The 22,194-nt window shown below is 37.8% G+C and overlaps 1 protein-coding gene across 1 annotated transcript in view; it reads right to left on the bottom strand.

Moving 5' to 3' along the window:
* Positions 1–13,986, bottom strand: part of POU1F1 (POU class 1 homeobox 1) — a 73,645-nt gene extending 59,659 nt beyond the window's left edge. The window contains exon 1 of the transcript XR_012040706.1: positions 13,878–13,986. The gene's annotated coding sequence lies outside the window, so the exon portion shown is untranslated. The remainder of the gene's footprint in view (positions 1–13,877) is intronic.
* Positions 13,987–22,194: the final 8,208 nt, after the last annotated feature.

The raw sequence follows: 22,194 nt of genomic DNA, 5'->3' as shown, positions 1-22,194 counted from the left end.
TTTAGAGCATAACTTGATTTTTTTTTTTACAGCAGTATAAGGAAGGATGTTTTCTTTGACAGTCTCCAGTTATATGCTTTATATACAGTTCTTCACTGTAGTATTTGAAATTCACCATCATTCAAGACAAAATATCAGATTCATTTAATCACTGATACACTCAAATAGGGAGTTCTTCTGTCTCCAGTTATTCTTTAATGAGAAACTCCTACACCATAGGTACTTATCACAGAGAATGAGAAATTTAGGAAAAGATATTTTGGTATAACACAGACGAAAACTATAAACAAATATTAATTTACATCTTCTACCTGCAACAGTATCTGCAGCCAACCTAGGGAAAAAAAATTGCTACTTTCAATTTGGCTGCCATGGTAACATGAAATGGTTCAATTTATTGCAGTTATCACAAATGCTATTAATCCTAGGGATAACGATGGGTGGCAATGAGCCATACTAAGCAGGATTATTTTCTTTGCGTTTTTGCTAAGGGATTGGGGAAGAAATAGAATAGCCAATAGTGAAGATGATGGCTGAATAGGGACATTGAAAAATAAGTTAAAACTGAAGACTTAAGCAAGTTCTTTGTTCATATTGAATGGCGTCGATCACTGAAAAGGTGAGGCAGAAGTCTGCTTGCTTTTGGTAGCCAGTAGCAAGGTGAGATTGCAGTAGTTTCTCTTGCTGTTAAAGTACAGTAGGAAACAGCTTCCTGAATCTGTAAGTCTGGTTTCAAGCATGCTTTTACTTATCATCAAGACAAAATGAGACCTTTCTTAACTCTTCTGTCTTTTCTTTTCCCCCTTAAACTTTTAAAGAAAGAACACATTGATGTATATACCCTCTGCCCCCATACCAGGGAACCCAACCACATGTCCAGATATTTGATATCCTTTTCTAGAATGACAGATCATTCAGATGGAAAGGTCTCTGGATATCATCCAGTCCAACCTTCTGCTCAAAGCAGGACTAGCTTCAAAGTCATACTAAGTTGCTCAGAGCTTCACCCAGTCAAGTTTTCAATACCTCCAGGAATGGAGGTTCAACAGCCTCCCTGGGCATCTGCTGCAGTATTAGACTTCTCTCACAGTGAATTTCCCCCCATTCTCCTCTTATTTTCCATTGCAATTTCCCTTTTCACAGCTTATGACTGTTGCCCCTTGTCCTCTCACTATGCACTGCCGAGGGGAGCCTGACATCATCTTCTCCCTAATGCCCCTCAAGTACTTGAAGACAGCAATTACAACCTCTCTGAATCCTTTCTTCTTCAAGGTGAAGAAATCCAGTATCAGGCCCCTGAGGGCACTGATGGACCTTACTGGCGCTGACCTTGCCCACAGGCCCAAAGACGCCAGGGGCCATTAGTCCCCACCTCAGCAATGTTGTAGGGGTCTATGGATCCCATTACCAGCACCCAGCTCTGCCTGTCCCTCTCAGACACTGTGGTGCCCATCAGTGAGGCACCACAACTAGCGCTGGGGTCACCTCCACTCCCTGCGTGGCCCCTCTCAGAGCAGCCCCACTCTTGCTGCTTCCTAGACCCCTTAGCTTCAAACAAAATCCTCAGTACCTACATTCATATGTATGGACGTAACCCTTGAATCAGGTAGAGTGTGTGCTCTACTCTATGGTCTTCCTCATTCCTAGAGAAAGGTACAATTACTACAACTAGAACTAGCTGATGGATGTTACAGGAAAGGTGTCTTTCTCACATACATGCATACTCTGGTCTTGCAAAGCTTTTCCAAACAGTTTTCATCAAAACACTAGATTCACATATTTCCTTCCACCATACTGACATTTTCAGATTAGAAAAAAACACATGAACAAAAAGGTCTACTTCCCCTTCACTTGAGAGGAAGAAGCTGAATTTATGTTCTGTTACTGCATTGTTAAAATGAGAGAATTTCCACCATGTTCACGCAAGCAATCTCTGATCAGTAACAGCCTAAGATATTTTATTGACCTAAGCAAAAATTTAAGAAACACTTCAAGATAACTATCCTTATTGTAGACTGTTTTCATACTATATAAAAAAAGAGGTGTCATCATAAGAAAATTACTCCAAGATGTGTATTATCCAGCAGAAAGTGAAAGTACAGTTATTAGAAGTCAAGACTCGTAAGTAGCATGCTGTGCTCTTAAAGCCAGAGATATTATAGGCTGCAGGAAACAAAATTTATACCTTCTGGTCATATTACGTTACAGAGTAACAGAACTGTATACCTCAAAATTTGTAGGATCAGCTGATGCACTTGCTAGTGGACCCTAGAAATTGCCTTCTGAGGCCCAGGGACAGAGCTCAAGTCTCTGAGTAAGGGTTTCATGTCTGCAGAATTGACCAAAAGAGCTACAATTTTCCAGGCATGTGACTGTGGTGGAAGGCTTTCCAGTCAGGCCTTAAGGATCATTGTCTCACTCCATACTTCTACACCTTCATTTCTTGCTGAATGAACAGTTTGTTAGAAACTATTCAACCTACTATTCCACAACATGTTGTACCTTTGATGTGTAATCCACAGAGAACCTCCTTATCTTGAAGTCCCTGGCTGATGAAATAACTTTCATTGTTTTTTTCTTTGCTTGTCTACAAATAAAGTTAAATTGTTTTTTGTCCCAGAGGTATGACAGCCAAATAATACAAATATGTGCAGCAGTACATAATTCAAAAAAGATATCCCAAAAGAAGAGGAATAATTACATATTAATTCTTTATTCTTGTCCTGTAGATGACTGATGTATAAGGTAGGTATAAGATACTTTACAGTCACTAATTAAATGTAAGATGCTTCCAAAGTGTAATATGCCAGGATTACTATAGAATTATGCAGAGTTGGCATATGTCATTGAGTAAATAATATCATACATATCAATGTATTTGTATATAAGGCTAATGATGCACTGGGCAAAGGATAATTCTCACTGATTATGTAAGGTCTTGGAACACCTACCCTTTAAAGAGGGAATGAATGCAAAAAAAATGCCATTCCCAAACAAACAGATACATTTGTACAGAAGTCCTATTGAAGCAATTAAAAGCATTCTACTGTTTGGAAAAGGATAGTCTTGTATTAATGCTTTGGAATAGTGAACAACTATATGCATGAAAAAAGCAAACATTCTTCTAATCGTGGCGAATAAACCACAGAAATGAAACTTCAAAAAGTTGGCATGAGAAATACAAAAGATTCCTCTGGGCTATATTTTAACTTCTTATTAAACAGCAGAATGGATTAACTTTCTTTGAACAAATTATGTTCTACAATTTCAATATGAACAGAAATTTGTAGGGGGCAGTTGAAATTAAAAGATTTAACAAAAGTTCTTAATACAGATAATTGTTTTGCAAATGCATCGTATTAACAGAAGGCTTCACAAAGGTTAATTGTTACCATCAAAAGGTGATAATTAGGCATTTATCACAGCTCAATTTACTTATAGGAACGTATCTGTATTCAGGATTATTAAAAAAAAAATAAATCATATTCTTAAGATAAGAGGGGGCTTCCCAGCATGCAAGTTTGCAAAAGAATATTTATCATTCAAATCTGCTAAAGAATTAATGGAAGATGAGTTTCCATTATCTTCATATTACTTACTACTACAGATGACTTCAAATGGCAGGACATTTTTTTTAATATATATTTTTGCCTGATTTGAATCAAAGCATTTCTTTTTCAACCACGTGAAAAAAAATGTAGCAAAAAATAAAGTAGTAGGCAGTAGCAGCTTCCTCTTCACCCTCAGTACCCATGCTGAATGGAAAAGAATGCTAAATTAGGAGAAAGTGAAGTGGTTTGAATCAGAAATGTCAGAACAACCAATACCATAGTATCTCATATAAAAAGGCTTAGGGAATTTTCTTTGGAGGTGGAAAACAGTAGTTCAAATCTGCTTATAGAAGAGGGCACTGAACTTTAGTATTCCTCACTACCCCTTATTGAGTATGTCATAAAACTTGATCTTCTGGTGAAGCCTTCTTTCCTAATTAAAACCATTTGATAAACATAATCTAAATTAATAGGTAGTTTTGTGATATCTAAAGCCTATGCTTTTCTACCAATAAGACTGTTAGCTGAAAGCAATTCCAGCCTTGAACTACTACATTAATATATAAGCATACACTTAAAAAAAAAAAAAAAATCAAATCTGTGGAGATCTTACTTTATTTTATCATAAGATTTTGTAAGGCTGTTTCTTCTCTTTCTTTTATAACCAACAGCTCAAATCACTGGGGCTGGTGCCACCTGTGTCATACTGCTGCCGGAAGTTGAATATTTGGAGTAAGGGTTTTTTTGGGTGGTGGTTTGTTGTTTTTTTTTTCTTGGGAGGGGTGGGGGTTGTTTTTAAAGGAGTCAGCCATTTCAGGAAGAAAATCAGGAGAAAACAGTTCCAATTCTTTTAGGAAGGATAAAACATTCTCTAATTTAAAAACTCTCATGTCTCCTTCAAAGCCAACTGAAGGATGGGTAGAAGAAAGGAGTGTGCCCCTGCTGTTGGAAACACGTTATTTTATCTGTTCAAATTTGGCAAGTTAAACACCTTTCAAAACTCTGAGGCCATATATAGTCAGCAGACAACATGAGAAAAGCAACTCATTTTCAGAAGCCATCAACAGCATGAGACGAGCTTCAGTTCTCTGGGGAAGCTGTAGGATGACCTTTTTACACCCATCGCTATCCTGCAGTGCAGTGAGCAGAATGCAAGGGGTGAGCAGGATTTTCCCTATAACCTTCACAGATTTGTAAAGAGGTGCAGGAACACAAATACCATCTTCTGTTCTTGACTACCAGCTGCTTCTGAACTCCCACAAGGCATGGAAAAAGAGGATGCCTTACCTTAATAAAGGGCGGGAGGGATGGCAAAGCAGACAGATGGAGAAAAAGAACTGAAGACATGTTGGTGTCAAAGCCAGCTCTGGCTAGCCAAGGAGACAAAGCATGGCACAGGTGGCTAAGTAAGGAGCCAGCTGGGTGAGACACAGAAGGTGGGATTAATTTCACTTAGCTTTAGATGTCCATCTGTGGATTACTCACCCCTCTTTCAGAGGCAGGTGCTAGAATGCAATTCTATTGCTATATTTTAGATGCCATCTGTGGGAGATCAGTTGCATCCTAGTCGTTTATTTATTTCTTTTGACTACGCAAAGGAGCTCAGTGCTACTAGTTCAGACGTAAATGTCCACATTAAAAATGCTTACATTTAGTTATATGGTCCTTCTTAAGCCTTTTGAGGAGACTGGACAGAGATTTAAGAGTTAAAATTAGGATTCTTACTCAGCAGGAGAAGACCAGGACTGGGAGCTTAGGACAATAAGAACAGGCTTGTCTGAGAGAGTCTCTTTTTTTTCTTTTTAATTGCTCAGCCTGAAATCAAATTATCATTTCAGGGTACTGAAAGTCAATAACAGCTACGTTGTGAACATGAAACATATTACTTAGTGGTAATATCACTCAAAAAGGCATCCTCAAGCAGGCACTCAAATTTAGCAGCACTTTTGATGTAATCTTCCTCTGTTTCAGGCCCTTATCTGTAAGATGAGAGAGCAGTACTTCTTCATCTCACCCTGCAGGGAGGTGGAGCCGCTTGGTTCATGTTTGTGGGCAGTAAATTTCAGGGGAACTTTCCAAAACAGAGTTTGCTCAGGCTGTGATAAGTAAGTCACTGAGCTATTTTTCAGATAGCAGTAGTCATCATTAGATAAATGCTCTCCAGTATGAACAGTGAATAAGAAAAGATTCCAGTGGGGAAAAAAAAAAGTAGTAAATGATCATATTAATGAGGTTTATCATAACATGTATGGGAAACTACTTTCTTTTCTTCTTCATAAATTATCAGCACCTCTCTCCTCCTCTCCTTTTTTTGGGCCTGAACTATTCATTGAAAATCTGAACAAGCTCAGTGTCTACAGAACTCTTCTCCAATAAACTTACTATCTAATAGAAAAAGTTTCATACAACTCTAACAAGTCAAGTTATGAGAGTCTGTCACAGGCACTCTAAACAAGAATACAAATAAGAGGACTTTATCGATAGCCCATTGGATTAAATAGAAGGTTTCCTCCTCTTTCCCAGTTTCCTTGGTGTTGGATATTTTGTTCCTAGATATGTATTACTGTTGACAAATACTTTAAAAATGAAAAGTGCATATTCAATAAATTAATCTGATTCTCCTTTCAATCACACCTGCAATGCTGCATACACCTATTAGACAGGGGGTTAGACTTTTACAAACTTTCTGATGGCAGGGGCAGGTGTGTGGGGAAGAGGCACCTGTTACAGTGTACGAGAAACAAGAGAGATTTCATTGTGCTTGAAGCTTTCTTGTTCAGAGGATGAGTTACGTGAGTCCTGTTTAAGTTACAAATAAAATCAAGTTAATGATCAAAACTTTAGAGGCCTTTTCCTCCAAATACTTCAAGGAGACACTCCTAATACACTGTAAGTTCTCCCAGCCACCTCTTAGCACTTCAGTTGTCAACCAGCATTGAAGAGGGACAGGAGCAAAGAGAGATAAAAACATTTCTGACCTTTGGATCAGAGTTGCACAGAAGCAAGTCTTTCAGAAGCAAAAAGACCCTAGTTGGTATAATTGGCAGTACCCTCCGGATAATTGGGTCAAGATGTAGTCATCTACCCTTCACCTTAAAACTATGTTGACTTCAGCATCAGCATATCTCTAGCTGCTTTCTGTGAACTCTGGAAAAGAAATTGCCATAAAATAAATACCTACCACCTTCCTGCTCAGTGTTTAACTCCACCTACACACTCTATAAGAAGTTAAGGTATTTGGTACTCTTAGCTCCTAGTCACCACTTACATGGAAAGGACTAACTTAACAGTTTCTTAAATGCCCCAAAGGTTACAAAATCATGTAGGTGAGAATAATTCAGTAACTTACCTTCGTATCTGTGGGCTTATACGCAGCCAAAAGAAGAATAAGTAATAAACTGTTTATGAATGCTATTAGTTATATTTAATTGGTTTTGTATGGAAGAAACAGTATCTCTTTTGAGATTTTGGTATCAAACACAAACATCAGTCCCAAGAATGATTCAGATGAAGACTTTCTTGGTTCTATGTGATCAAGTTCAGGAACTAAAACACAGTTTTAAGTGAGAAAAGTCCAGCATATTTGGATTCTCCAAACATAACAAAAAATAGAGCTACCTAAAACTGTTTTCCAGATGAAGGTTCCCAGACGTGGTCCCCCTACCCTTCTCCTGAAGGTTCAAGTAAGTCACACACCGTGCAATGCTTAAGTTGTACTGTACAAGAAGATACTAATGACTTTCATAAAAATACCATTTCCTCCCCTCACTAATTAATACAAGTCTCTATCAAGTACACTACATTCTTCATGAAGTAATTATTCTACACATTGTAGATCCACTTATTCAAGGCTTCTCTAACCTTCATATACTTAGATAGAGTCAAACTGGCTTTATATACATTGTTCTCAGAGACCTAAAATTCAGCCAGATTTTCCAGTGTGCTGAAATTATTGAATAGCATAACCAAGCAACTCACCCTGCACTTTTTCTTTAATTTAAGGGCTGCAATTAGGACATGAATCAACTGCACATTTCTGTGTAACTTGACGAATTGCCAATACTCTTGAGGATCATGGAAGAATCTCATTATAAAGATCATCAAGAACAAAATCTATTGCATGTACTTAAAGGTAGGTTTTCCTTCTGCCGCAGGCCTACATATTTCTTTTCTTTAACGTTGCCCAAATTCTGTTTGCTTCCATGCAACATAATTTCTAGAGTTCCCACATGTATGACAAAAACTTTCAATGGAGTTTGTAAAACCTCTGGCCTACAATCTTTGATCTGTGCTGCTATAAAGATATCTTCATTAATTTTATCTGCCACATCTACCTTTTTTTTTCTTTTATTTACTACTCATAAAATTTGACAAGCAGCTGAGAGTTTCAAGGGATGGAGGCTTTTTTATGTATTGACATAAATCATGATGATGAACTGAATATGCAATATATACAATAATTTCAGTTTTGCTAATATTGAAATATGTATTTATACAGTTTATGTTACCATGTGCAAAGACTCTTAACCAATCTCTACAAAGGCCTCCACTGTTCTCTTCTTGTTGTAGACACAAACAGCAAAAGATATGGTGCACATTTAATTTACCTTTGATTTAATTAAGCAAGACATTCGGGCTAGAAAGCCCAGCTTCATAAGCATGGCTGCATGCTATATCTTGGTGCCAATATGCTAGGTTGGTGCCAGGCAAGTGCTGTACCAGGCTATGTGATGTATAAGGAAATAACATTTTTACAAACCTGGATTGGCTCCTATAATGCCAAAGGGTCGAAAAAAAGGGATGGGGAAGGGGAGGAGAAACTTGTTGAAGTGATACAGTTAAAATTATGCTCTAAGGCAATGTTTAAAGCTCTGGAGAGAATAATTTTGGAGACATTGGCAGCAATTTAAAAAGCTACTGCTCACAACTCTTTTTAAACACCCCACTGCTAATCTGTGCCAGGGGATTACAAAACAACGCCTCATGACTTCATTCAGAACCAGATAGGTTCACCCACATCACTGTGACCTGAACTACCCCACTGACCTTAAGCTGTCACGGATTTGTGTGCCCATACAGTCCCCTAACGTGGCTCAGCAGAAGGTGGGATTCATATCAGGTGGTGGATTTCTTCAATGGCTACACTAAATCTGCAAGAAAGCATTTATCTGTCCCATTAACATCAAATGGATCTGACATTCCCTGTCCCCAGGAACTGAAGTAGGCCTAAAAACTAATGGGAAGAAGAATGAAATCTATGCTCTGTATTTTCCTACATTCCCTCCCCTCTCCCCTTTTTTTTCTTTTTATTTATTTATGCCACACCAATCATTTCAGTTAGGGTCATCTGGTGGTCTTCTAATTATCAAGTAAAGGAACAGAATAGCTGAAGATGTCCTTCAAGTGACCAGTATTGAGCTGATATCTGGGCAGGTAATATACCATAAAGGGTCTGTCCCATGACAGGCTTCTTATTGCTACCAAAGCTGTCACTTGTTCAAGACAAATTCTTCCAAACAAAAGATGAACAAGATTTTGCTTAATATTAAATTATCATGTTCCATTTTAGTCCTTCTGAAAACAAAAGACTTCCGAAAACAAGAACATCGACTATGCAGATAATTTTTTTCTGTTTTATCTGTAATCTCACCTTTCTCTTCATAATGTTTCTGGCAAGGCTATTAGCACACTATCTCAGGTACATTACTTTTTGGTTTTGGTACTTCAGATAGCAAAGCTATATATGGCCAGCAACCCAGTCCAATTTGTTATCCCTTATTTAGTTTCATAAAATACAACTTGTGCATCATTTATTTTATAATAGTGTGGGGGTTTTATGCAAGAATGCTTCATTGAGGTTCAAAAAAAGTGGGTTAACAAAGCTGCAAGCACACATTGGCATTCAAAAGGCTATAATTTTATCTCAGTCTTCTGTTCAATTAAATAATATTGGCAAAAGCCCAAGGTACAGATCCACAGACCTCTAAGAGCTTGATCCTCCTTGCTTCACTCTCCAGCGAGTACTGCCTAACGGAATTCATGGGGTTACTTAACCAAGAACAGTGGATGTTAATCAGTTATAGGGCATATACACAAGACATGCCACTGCCTCAGTTTTTAGTCACATTCCTGACAACAACAGTACACTTATTGGATCGATAGATGCTGCAGCAGCCATCATAATTCTTTGTTTAAAGTATTTCATCAGAGTCCTGCTATAAAATACAGCAGCCTTCAGTCATAAATTATAAAAGGCCAAAAAAAGCATTAAAAGTTTTGCAAGGAATTTCAACAAAATAGTACCATAAGTATAATTTTGCATCCTAAATTAATAATCTGTTATGTTTTATTCTTCTTTTGCAAAACTGATTTCAATTTTGCAAAAGAAGCAAACAGTCTTGCATTGCAAATATCAGTTCAGAAAAGGACTTTCAAGTAATTAAGATAAGGTTTATCTTACTGATTTTTTTTAACTCTACCAGTAAATTCATATACTTCCTACTTCCATGCCTATATCTTACTTCCTTTCAGCAAAGAGTGTGTATGCATGCGTGCAAGCATGTGTGTGTTTGCATAGATGAAATCTGATTTTACTTCAAGAAAATACTCTGAGGTGCCAAGCTTAGATTCTCACACATTGAACAGATATAAATCAAATCCTTTCCCTTTGCAGTACTTAGTAACACCCGACTTCTAGATTACTAACACCACCAAAGTTTCCTGATGAACAGAGTAATCATATTAGTCAAGAGTAATCATATTAATCAGTTGTTACAATAAATGGATTGTTTGTTAATGGGGAAACCCTGTGTTGCACTTACTACCACACGGTCCATAAGACTTTTAAAAACAAATCAAGGAAAACCTTTAATTATTCACTCAAATAGTCTCTTTGAAGTATAAGACAATAAAGGTATTACAGAAGGAAGGCAATATCCTAATAAACACTCTGTGCCAATATACCTTTTTCCATTCCAATTAATAAGGTTATTAGTAATCCTAAATTTTGTGAGAATGGACACCATAGAGATTTTCCTTAATAATTGGCCCATGATTAACTCCCACTCAAAGATTATTATTGAAGTTGAGGTCTACAAAGTTCACTGCATCTACGGAAAAAAAATTAACTCTGTGTTTTTTTTCTACATCATCTTCTATCACTCCATTCCTACGTCCTGTCCCTGAATCTTTTTAAAACCAACTTAGTAAAAAATATTGTTTCATTTCAAACTGTTGAGTTTAAGCTTGAAACAGTATTTCCTAAGCTGAGGGGACCTGTAATTGCCTGGGACAAGAACTGTTGATGGAGCATAGGGAAGGAACACACTGATCACAAACAAGGGAAATCAGTGTGAAAGATACACAGGTCCTGAAGTATTTTAGGAAATGCCAGCCTTGATGTGTAACCCACAGCACAAAAGAAAAGCGTAAAAAGTAAGAGGAGGATTAAGAGGGATTTACTTGAGGAACCTGATGTGGAGGAGCCGTACCAAAACATACAATCATCAGGTAACTCCCAAAACAAGTCTTTGAAGTTTTTCTTATGTTGTGGTTTAACCCCAGCCAGCAACTAAGCACCACACAGCTGCTCGCTCACTCCTCCCCAGTGGGATGGGGGACAGAATCAGAAGAGTAAAAGTGAGAAAACTCTTGGGTTGAGATAAAGACAGTTTAATAGGGAAAGCAAAAGCCACGCACGCAAGCAAAGCAAAGCAAGGAATTCACTCACTGCTTCCCATGGGCAGGCAGGTGTTCAGCCATCTCCAGGAAAGCAGGGCTCCATCATGCATAATAGTTACTTGGGAAGACAAACACCATCACTCCAAACGTCCCTCCCTTCCTTTTTCTTCCCCGGCTTTATGTACCGAGCATGACGCCATATGGTATGGAATATCCCTGTGGTCAGCTGGGGTCAGCTGTCCCAGCTGTGTCCCCTCCCAGCTTCTTGTGCACCTGGCAGAGCATGGGAAGCTGAAAAGTCCTTGATTTAGTATAAGCACTACTTAGTAACAACTAAAACATCCCTGTATTATCAACACTGTTTTCAGCACAAATCGAAAACATAGTCCCATACTAGCCACTATAAAGAAAATTAACTCCATCTCAGCCGAAGCCAGGACAGTTTAAAAACAGATACTACTTCTCTTAAAATCCAAATACAGCAGGAATTTTTACACACACATACACAAGATGACTGGGAACCCCCTGTCAGTACACCTCACTGAGACCTCACAGTGAAAAGGAGTGGACCATCAGCATTAGTATAGACGAAACTGCAAAGGTGGTTTTATGAACAGCCTGTCATCAGCCAAAATTCAGTACAGCAACTGGTAGCTGCTTAAGGTTTAGGATATGCTCAAGTCCTGTAGGAGTCAACAAAGCATAAACTGAGTACATTCTAGTGAAGTTAGGATGCATCTACATGTGAAGACAAGGGTGCATCTATATCAGAAACAGTTTCATTGTTTTCTCATGTATAAAAAGTGACCTTCCTGGTCACTCTTTCCTTTGCTGAAGAAAGCTGATTTTCCATCACAGATAATTATTCAGCTAATAACAAGAAAATACTTAACACACATTGCCAGTCGCAATACAAGAAGCCTTGTACTACTGGACCATCTATCACCCTAAACTCTTTAAGCACTGGATTTTTCTGCAGCCACTGCTACCTGGTTGCCTTTGCTGTAGCCATTTATATAAAGAATCTGCCATCAGGAAAAACAGGTGACCTCTTTGATTAATGGTTTATTGGCTCATACATTCAAGAAGTCTTTCCCTCAGTAATGAGGGTTATTCATAGGTTTCTAGCTGTCTCTTCAGCAGTTACAGCAACTACTTTCCTTGGCCACTGAGAAATTATAAAATTAAAAAGCTTTGGCAATTGTTTTTGAAAAGAGGTTTATATTAAATGGCTAGCTAGAACTACATTGTCAATGTCTGAGTGAATGGTGGGTTCTTCAGAGTTTCATTTAATCTTACACTAAATTCACTTGGTCTTTAAACAGTTTTTCTCAGTCTTCTGTCTTCTATAGATAGAAAATTAGCTTCTGGATTCCCTGAACACATTTTGTGCAGTAATCAATATACTACCATATACTTATTTTTGTGGTATTTATCTCTACAAATTATTGATTTCAAAAAAGACACAAGTTTTTTAAAGACTCTTAGCTTGCAGCAACATGTTGCTAGCCTTTTGACTTTAAACAGAGGCTCAGCTGAATGCAGAAGAAAAAATATCTAGAGTTTCCAAACTGGTCTTGCAGGTCTCCTTCCTTTGGGGGTAGGGGAGTGTGGACGACACGAGGCGGTGGGGAGCAGATTAAGAAAGTTAGTATTTGAAGACTATATAGTTTGGCTAACGAAATTAATTATTGACTTCGTCCCATTTTTTTTCCCAGCCATCTACCACCACTCAGATGTTGCCCTCAGGAAGCAACAACTTCATCTCCCCTGTTTCATACAGGACAGTCATCTCTGGATTTTATAAGCCAATGCTTTCTTTACAAGTGGAACCTTGAACAACTATCAACACCTAAAAAGACAAACTTGGCATCAGTTGCTACAGAGCCTCATTTGCGAGCTGTTGGATTTCACTTGTACAGTCCTTTTCACTACAAAGGACATCTGAGATTAGTTCTGAGAGGTTTAACTTTCTAACAAGACACGATGTGGTATCACCTCTTCTGATAAAGCAACTTCATAATTGCTTAAAAGCTATTCCCTCCTCCCCTTTTATATACTTATCAACTCCCTTGGGTATTTGTAGTCACTTTAATTTTACCATAGAAATACAATTGCTTCAGATCTCATTATCAAAACTCCAGGTATTTTTCCTTTGCATTATCCTAGTGCATATATTCAAAGAAAGATGTTTGTGTAGATCTAGGATCTTCTCAAGAGGAAATACTTGTATTTGTACTATACAACAGAAAAGTCTCATTTACAACTTAGAGCATTTGCAGTATGCATAATGTTTAAAACTGGTCCATAAGAAAATAAAACCCACAAGCTGAGAATAAGATATTCTGAAGACTACACTAACAAGCATGGAAATACATAAATTCATAAGAAGAATTGTTTTCAGTATTCATAATGAATATTTTGCCTCATTTTCCTGTCTGGAATCAATTGCAATCTCAAGCCTTACTCTTCCTGGTTTAAGCACACACATATAGACATAAGAGTGGATACAGATATTTTTATCCCAGTTTTTGATCCACTGTTCACACTTGATGATAAAAGAAAGCTTTTTCCACTTCAGCTTCTAGCTTGGTCCTCGTGCCAGAATTACCTGTACTTACTAGCTGTCCTTACTAGCTTACTTACTGGGGTCCCAGTGACTCCAGGCTATCTGGGGATGTAGGCAAAATGTGGTGGCAGCAGCAGGGAGCAAAGTTACAGTAGGTGATCCTTGTCTTCAAAGACATAAAAAAGCATGCAATCTACTCTTCAGGCTGCTGTCTACTCAAGCCAGCTTTAGTCAAATTCTTTTCCGGTGATCCCTGAAAATCAATTACGTGCAAAAATTATCACATTAATGATAATATCTGCAGTGAATATCATAGCTTAAACTTAGAGAAAATCCTGTCCCAGAAGGGAAAGTTTTCATCTTTCTTGATTAATTTTTCAAAGAATTTAATAGGAAAAGAAAAGTTTCCTCATAAATAATAATAAAAAAAAAATAGAAAAAAAATTCCCTTTAAAACTCTTTCCTTTATACACTGCTTTTTTTCCCCTCTTATCAGAAGTTGGAGGGATGACAAGGAATACCAAGAATACCAAGAGGAATACCAATCCCTTTGCGTAACTGATTTGATTTTTAAAATGAAATGGAAACAAGTTACTACTTCCCCCCCCACACCCCCCCCCCCAGGATGTTAGGAATACATGGAGAACTTACATTTAACCACAAATACATGAGCTATTTCAGACACTCAAAGCTCACCCAATTTCTTGCCTTTTGAACAAGCTGATGCATCATACTCTATAGGATCAAGTAACAGAACTGGATTGTCAGCATAAGAGAAATTAAACTTCTTCAAGACTTCTTTTCTTAGGGAATAAAAAACGTGCTTAACCATTTGAATAAATGGTTCCACTTTATTTAATAAGTTAAAAACTAATTGCTGTTTTTAACCAACATTTTGGCAAAGGACAAATGAAACTAATTCAGTTCCTGTGCTTCTATTAGTCAAGTCAAGCTCAGCCAGCCCCCCAGCAGAGGTGGTGTCTGTTCTCACCATGCAGAACACTGGTTGCAGCTGTTTCACCTTTAGTGCAGAACCTACTTAGCAGCACTACACATCTGCTGTACAGTAGTAGTTATGCTATTGTAGTTAATCTGAGGCAAATGGATTTCTGATCATAACTGCAATTTTACTTTTCCTTTGTTCTGTGTTTTCTTGTTGAAGATATTTACGGAGTACAATGCAATACTTAGGGACTAAACCGAACAGAAACCCAACAGGTCTCTGCTTTCAGATATTTAAGCCTCTGCACATGACAGGCAGACATATAAAAGCAAATACCTGGTCTACATGCAGTAGTGTGCAATTCTTTTTCTCCTATTCACTGTTGTCAACCACTAGGTGGTAATGTTCACTCTGCAGACCTTTCAAAAGACAGCATAAACGCTAGCTGACATTCAAATACATTCTCTCCTCACTTACACTGGTGCAACCATGTAGTAAACGAGAACGGAATTTGACTTGTTTCCTTTCAGATCAACAATTTTATCTATTTTTAACTGTGCTCAGTTTTATGCTAAGCACAGAGAAGCATGTCACAGCACCCCATATGCATTTGCTGCTGTTTGTTCCTTGGACCTGTAAACCATTCCAAAGCAACTCGACCTACCAGAGATCAATTTTCTACAGTGGAAGTTTAACAGGGCAGATGCATGCTGCGTTAGTACCACCAAAGCCGATATAATAGTATTTTCCTTTGTTTCTATGATATTGGAACTAAGAGATGATCTAGGAAAGAATGCCCTTTTTATACTCCCGCTAAGTTCAGGGTTTATGATTTGCTCATAAAACATTACGCTTAAGTTACAACGAAAAGCATACAGAAGAGGTCATACCAATTATCCACTGAATTTAATGAAGACAGAATATTCCTCTATGCATCCAAATTCTTCTGTCCACTGAAGAATTTATGAGCAAGCATGACAGAAAGAAGAGGAAGAAAAATGTGTTTCAGCACAAAACTCATATGCTTCAAGAATTGCAGAGAATGAAAATGAACATGGGAATATTCTGAGCACAAGGCTGAAAAATTAAAGCTCAGTTTCTACTCCCAGCTATTTAATCACAGTATTTTTCTGATATTACCACTTCCCTTGTTCTTGCACCTGTTTTATGAAGTAGAAGAAAGGAGGTAACTGCCACAGTTGTTTGCATTATTTTCTTTTTTTTCCAGGGGAGCTGAGGAACAAGGAACAAAGGAAGATAAAACTATGTTTCTGGTTCTGCAGGGGAAGCAATTTAAATGAAGCTATTCGTTACATAGATTGAGAGAGAAAAGAGAGAGGTAAAGAACCTGGTTAAGCTATTTTAGAGAGCTCCCCAAAAAAGCCTAGCTACCCAGGGTTTAGATCTATGCTTGAATGAGAGCAGAGATGGGAAGCTGAATCTCTCATCACATTGCAGAATGTCCTTCCTACAAAGTCAGCAAGACGGTCTCCCTTGATCTCTGTGTTCAAATAATTGAATACTTACAGGTCCAAATGGGAAAAGTTTCAAATAGCATGGGTGGAAAAGAGGCAGTACCTAGCCCAGCCACACTTGCTCAAGAGATTAAAGCTTCAAATTACTACTGTAAAATTAAGTAACAAAAGAAACACTTTTTCTGTTCAGTCCAGTCTCTCTGGCAACTGGCTAGACCCTTGTGCAAACGTTTACTGCATCATGCACAGATGTTGCCTGCATTGGGGCCTGACATATGGGACAGCCCTATGTACAAATGCTTGCTCCATTAAAAAACAAACTACTGTACTGGCTACAATCATTCTCTGTTGTAGAATGAAAACAATCCCTAATCATAGTCAAGAAGGCAGTAGGAAACCAGCTGTTCGAACTGCAAGCTTCACTCTTGGTTGCAAGTCTGTTGGATACATTTGCATGTATTACTGCAATTACTTTGGAAAAATGGGGGAGTATTAAGAAAACAGAAAGAAAGAAGAGCAATTCATCTTATCTAGATAACTCATCAGAAGAGACAGCCACTGAAAGCAGGGGAAAGTTGCAAGGCACAACATAATTTTGGTGTTTTATTTCACCACCAACGTTATCTTTCTTAAGAGTAGATAACAAGACAATTTGAATTGCAGATAAATAGAACTTCAGGTCTTGGATTGTTTCATCTTTGGATAAACCATAGCTCCAAAGGACAAACTGAAGAACGGTACAAAGCAAGGAAAATTAATAGACCTGTACCTACTTATACCACGTTATAATTTGGCCTACTTGTATTTTTTTTTTTTTCCTTACATTTCCTCTCTGCCCCATTTCCTGAGAATACAACAGCCAACTCTAATTAATTACTTTTGTTACATTTGCGCATTCTTCCACTATATCCAAGGGTACCCTTGAAGGATTTCTAGCTCCACATAAGAAGAGTCTCATGACTTGTCCTTGACTATACTTCTCACTGAACCACCTGTAAAGCCCACACTAATATTTTCGTGCAAAATTGGATCAGAAGTTATGAAAAGGAAAAAACTTATTTCTTTTGTTCCATACATCTTCATTCCATTTTCCTTAAATAGCTGGAGAATGGTAGAAAGGTCTGGACAATGTCCAGAAACAGACTGCCAGCTAAGCCATGTCCTGAAACTGTTTCACTATCATCAAACAGGAATTATTCATGTTAAGTACTTCTCATGTATTCATAGGTTGTGTTGCACATACTCCAGGAGTCCTTTCATAGAAGCAGCCTGCTAGCTAACAATGTCAAATCTGAATGTTCTTAAAAAATTCTCGGCCATCTTAAGCGAGTAGAGCCATAGCTGTATCTTCATAGTGTCTCTGTATTCAGTGTGAAAGCTTTCATTGCTGAAGAATTCTCAGGAAAGAAAAAGAGGGATTTACCTCCCCTATCTTTATGTACCTAAAGTATAAAGGTTGACTATGAGTAGGCCACTTTAGACTCTCTTACAGCCAATGGAGAGATACAGGTGCTTTCAAGACATGTTTCACCTTACCTGTTTTTGACGTTTATTTTAGGAAGAAATGAGCTGCTTGCCAGAGGTACCCATCTCCCTCCTCCAGCAATAAAGGGAGCCTACACTGTGAAGGTCCACATATGGTCAGAGGAATGCTATGCCAAATAATTACACTTGACATTTGGCTATATCATTATACCAACTATAACCAAATGGAAAATATGGGTAAAAACAGGAAGTGCCCCAGACCTTGACATTACAGAGAAATTATATACAAATTAAGTAATATGTCCTGGCAAAAGCTGAAGTAAATCAAGAAGTGTTAATACAATGACTACAGAATGATTTATTCTATCCCACAAAACATATGACAAAGAGGACCATACAGTTAGAAGCACACAGTTAATGCAGGGACCAGATGCCAGCTCTTCTACAGAAGGCATTGATAACATCTGAACACTTTTTGTTCCTGTGTCATGTCCTCACATGACTTATCTTTATTAAGGTCTTCTGAGCCAGGTTATCTGTCTTAATCTCTCTTTAAACACACTGTGACTTACTCACAAAACCAAATAAAGTATTAACTAAGAAACATAAAAACCTGAATTTATATCTTAAGTCATATTGAAGTGGAACAAAATGGACAACTTTTTACATGAAAGCCATGTTTTCTGGATTATGTTTTATGGGAGGCTTTCAACACTATTTTCCACAATATTCTTGCATGAAAGTTAGAACATTATGGTCTGAATGGGTGGACAACTAGAAGGATTAAAAAACCTGGTTGAATGACCAGGTCCAAAAGGTAGTGATTAGTGGATCGTACTCTACCTGGATACCTGTGACAAGTGAAGTATTGCAGGAGCCTGTACTGTTTAATATATTTATCAGTTACCTGGAAGATGCAACAGAGTGCGCTCTTATCAAATTTGCAGATGACACCAGCTTGAGGAACCAGCCAATGCACTTGAGGGTAGGGTTACCATGCAGAGGCACCTAGACAAGCTGGTACAATGGGCTAACATGAACCTTATGAAATTAAGCAAGAACAAATACAAAGCCCTGGAAAGAAGGACCTCCTTTCTGGGCACTGCCAGGCTGGAATCAGCTCTAAGAAAAGGACGTGGCCATGAGCCAGCAGCATGCTCTGGCAGCAAGATGTTGAACAGCATCCTCAGATGTATTAACAGAAGTACAGCTGGCAGACTGAGTGAAAGGATGATCCCTTCCCTACTCAGCACTTGAAGGCCCACAACTGGACACTGTGTCTAGTTTTGGGCCCTGTAGTAAAAGACAGACATTGACAAACTGGTGCAAACATCGACAAAGTTCATCAGGGTTCAGTGGTGGCTGGTCAGGGACTGGAGCACTTGCCCTGTGAGGAGAAGCTGAGGGACTGGGGCTTGTTCCGCCTCAAGAAGTGCTGGTTTCAGGGGAATCTAACAGCAGTTTACCAGTGCCCACAGGCATCAAGGAGGTGGAGCCAAAGTCTTCACAGCAGTGCATGGAGGGAAGACAAGAGATGACAGGAGTAAGCTGAAACAAGAGAGGTTCAGACTAAACATAAGGAGAAATTTTCAGGGTAAGGACATCAGACAGTGGAGCAGCTTGCCCAGAAAGATTGTGGAGATTTTCAACACCTGTCTGGATAAAGCCCAGAGCAACCTGATCTGGCCTCATGACCAACCATGGTTTGAGTAGGAGGTTGAACTAGAGACCTCCACAGGTGTCTTCCAACCTGAATTGTCCCGTCATCATATGAACTCACAACTTTGACATTCAATATTAAAGGAAACTTTAGCATTAAGTTACTGAGAAACAAGTCTTCTTTTACAATGGCTGTGATGAAAACCCAGATAATTCAATGGGATTTTTCTGTGTATGTCTGACTGGAGAGCTTGAAACAGTCCTCTTCTCCATCCAGAAGTCAAGTGCAGGAGAACATTTTTCACACATTGTAACAGACGACAGACGACACACAGACCCACAACATATCAACACATTTCCTATAAATTTTTATAATTTTTTCCCCACTTGAGCATTTGAACTTGATAATAGAGTATTTTGGGCTCTAAAGTAACACATTTTCTTTTAAAAAACTCAAGGTTTATTTTATTTTATAATCTCTAATTTTTAAGCAAATAAGTCTGAATAACCACTAACTTGATTTAGAAGCCACAGAAATCTTACCAATAGCAACTCCCCTACATATAGGGCTTTTTTTTTTTTTTGCTATCACATCTGTGAAATATGATCACCACAGTTACCATAGAAAGAGTGACTTTTTTTCCCCAAATTCCAGCATTTAATCCTCTTAAGAAGATCCAGAGCTTTGAGCAATCTGTAATTCTTGCAGAGAGTGTTATTTTTACATGGTATCTCCATTCACTTCAGACCAAGACAGCATAAAACTTAAGACGAACCTGAACACAATACTCACTTTTTTACTGTACAGGGATGCACATAGTTCTGCCTTGAACTAGACCTACAAGAGGAATCACCACATAACACTAAAGGTACAGAATAATAGTCTACAAGGTGTTTTGGTAGATTATTCTTTCTGAAGTTCCAGTACAAAAGCGCTACTAATGTTCTGTTGATACTTTATTTAAGTAAAGTACCATTTAAATGCTTGCATCCATCAGGGACATTAAAAATAGCAAGAAGTATCGAAACTAAAGTCAGCAATAAAACTATTTTATCAAGGGAGCATTTTCTTAAAAAACTGACAAGCATAATTTTTAAGATGATGGCATTTCTTCTTCAAAGACATTTGGCAAATAATGAAAACCATAAGTGTACAATAATACATTTGAACACTAAGCAGCATATCTATAAAGCAACTATCTATATGGATAGTTTAAGCAAACTGTTAAAGTGGTAGGAGAGATCAGAGTTAAAGTGATGCCAAAAATTTGGTAAATATTTCAGTAATTGCTTGCTAGACAAAGATTAAAGGAAATTTAAGAATTTTAGAAGTTCTTTATAAATTTAAGATAAAAGATTTGAAGGCATATGTTGTTAAGTATCTATTTAAAATGTTAGCTTTATCTATAAGGTACTCTGATAATTGAAGCAGGAAGGAACTGGGTTCCTGTAAAGCCTATCTGGTTAAAACTTTGTGGTTTGGCATGATGATTTCTTTCTGATGCAAACATATACAATTTTTCACTTATTAAGCAAGGAGATAAAGCCTTGTGACTGGAATGTGGATCATAAGGTTAGGCTGTTTTGACATCACAGATATTTGTGAAACATGAACAAAGTCGCTACAACTATTAGAGGTTTTTGATAGAAGATTTATGAGGGAATTGTGATCCTAGCAATGTTGCCAATACGATAGGTGAACTATTTAGCTTAATAATGGAAAGATACCACAAATAAATCATAATATATATACAGAAAATTTGTATTTATTGTAGTAATTTTATTCTACCAAGCAAAGTAATACACATTAGCAATCTTTTTTTATTATCTCCTTCATATTCCTAAGCATAAACTTAACTTTTAATAAGAAATAATATTACCTGTACATCTTGGTTTCTGCCTGCAACTTTCTTTAACAATTTTAGTGTGACAGAGCAGAAGCAACCTTGGGAGAAAAAATTAAAAAAATAAAATTAAAAAAAGCACCAAACAAAGCAACAAAGACATTAAGTTTTATTCCTAGGATCAGCCTAGCAAGGAAATTTGCTCTGAGATACCCAGCCTGTCTGATGCCGAGAAGCACATAGCTTCAGTGCTGGGAATTTTTCAGTTTGAAAATGCAGTGGTAGTTTGTATATTCGGTAATATAGTTCATCCAGCTGTTCTCTGTCTGAGGAATGCTTTAGAGTACAATAGCCCCTACATCTGACTAAATCAGTGTAAATGCTGAAGTAATGGCACATCTCCCTAATGGAAAAAGCTACAATCCCAAGATTTGATCTAGTATCTAAATTATTACTCACAAAATAATTAGCCACCCAGATTTTTTGAGTTTATCCAGCACTGTAGCTTTCCAGAGAGAGATCCAATAATTCTCTCATCTTGCTGTTTTTTTAATATTTTCCTTCTTACGGTTATTAATTGCTTATAATTGACTACCACATTCAGATCTCATTTGATCAGTACCTTTATTGTTTATTGTCCTAGAATAGTTTAGCTCCCTAGATAAGAGAGCATGAGCCACTGTTAGCCATTTTCTCCTCTACCCATTATCCTGATTCCCATCTCTATTTGCTGGATTCAGTTGTGAGCAATTTGAAACAAATGCCAAACCTGACCTACAAAAAAAAGTTTAGATTTTATTAAGTCAAGTCCCTAGCATGGCCATGCTTACATGTTGAAGCATGAGATATTCTCCAGAGGTACAAATATAAAATAAAAACAATGCAATGCCACAAGTTTTCAGCTTCTGGGTTGTAGGTCTAGGTGCCTGCACAGTTTCAGAAGCCTCAGTCGGGGGCACTGTGAGGTGTCTGCATGGAGCCTCACACG

The sequence above is a fragment of the Ciconia boyciana genome, chromosome 1 (assembly GCF_034638445.1).
Source record: "Ciconia boyciana chromosome 1, ASM3463844v1, whole genome shotgun sequence".
Taxonomy (NCBI): domain Eukaryota; kingdom Metazoa; phylum Chordata; class Aves; order Ciconiiformes; family Ciconiidae; genus Ciconia; species Ciconia boyciana.
Note: the sequence above shows the minus strand (reverse complement) of the source record. Positions and strands in the feature narration are given on the sequence as shown.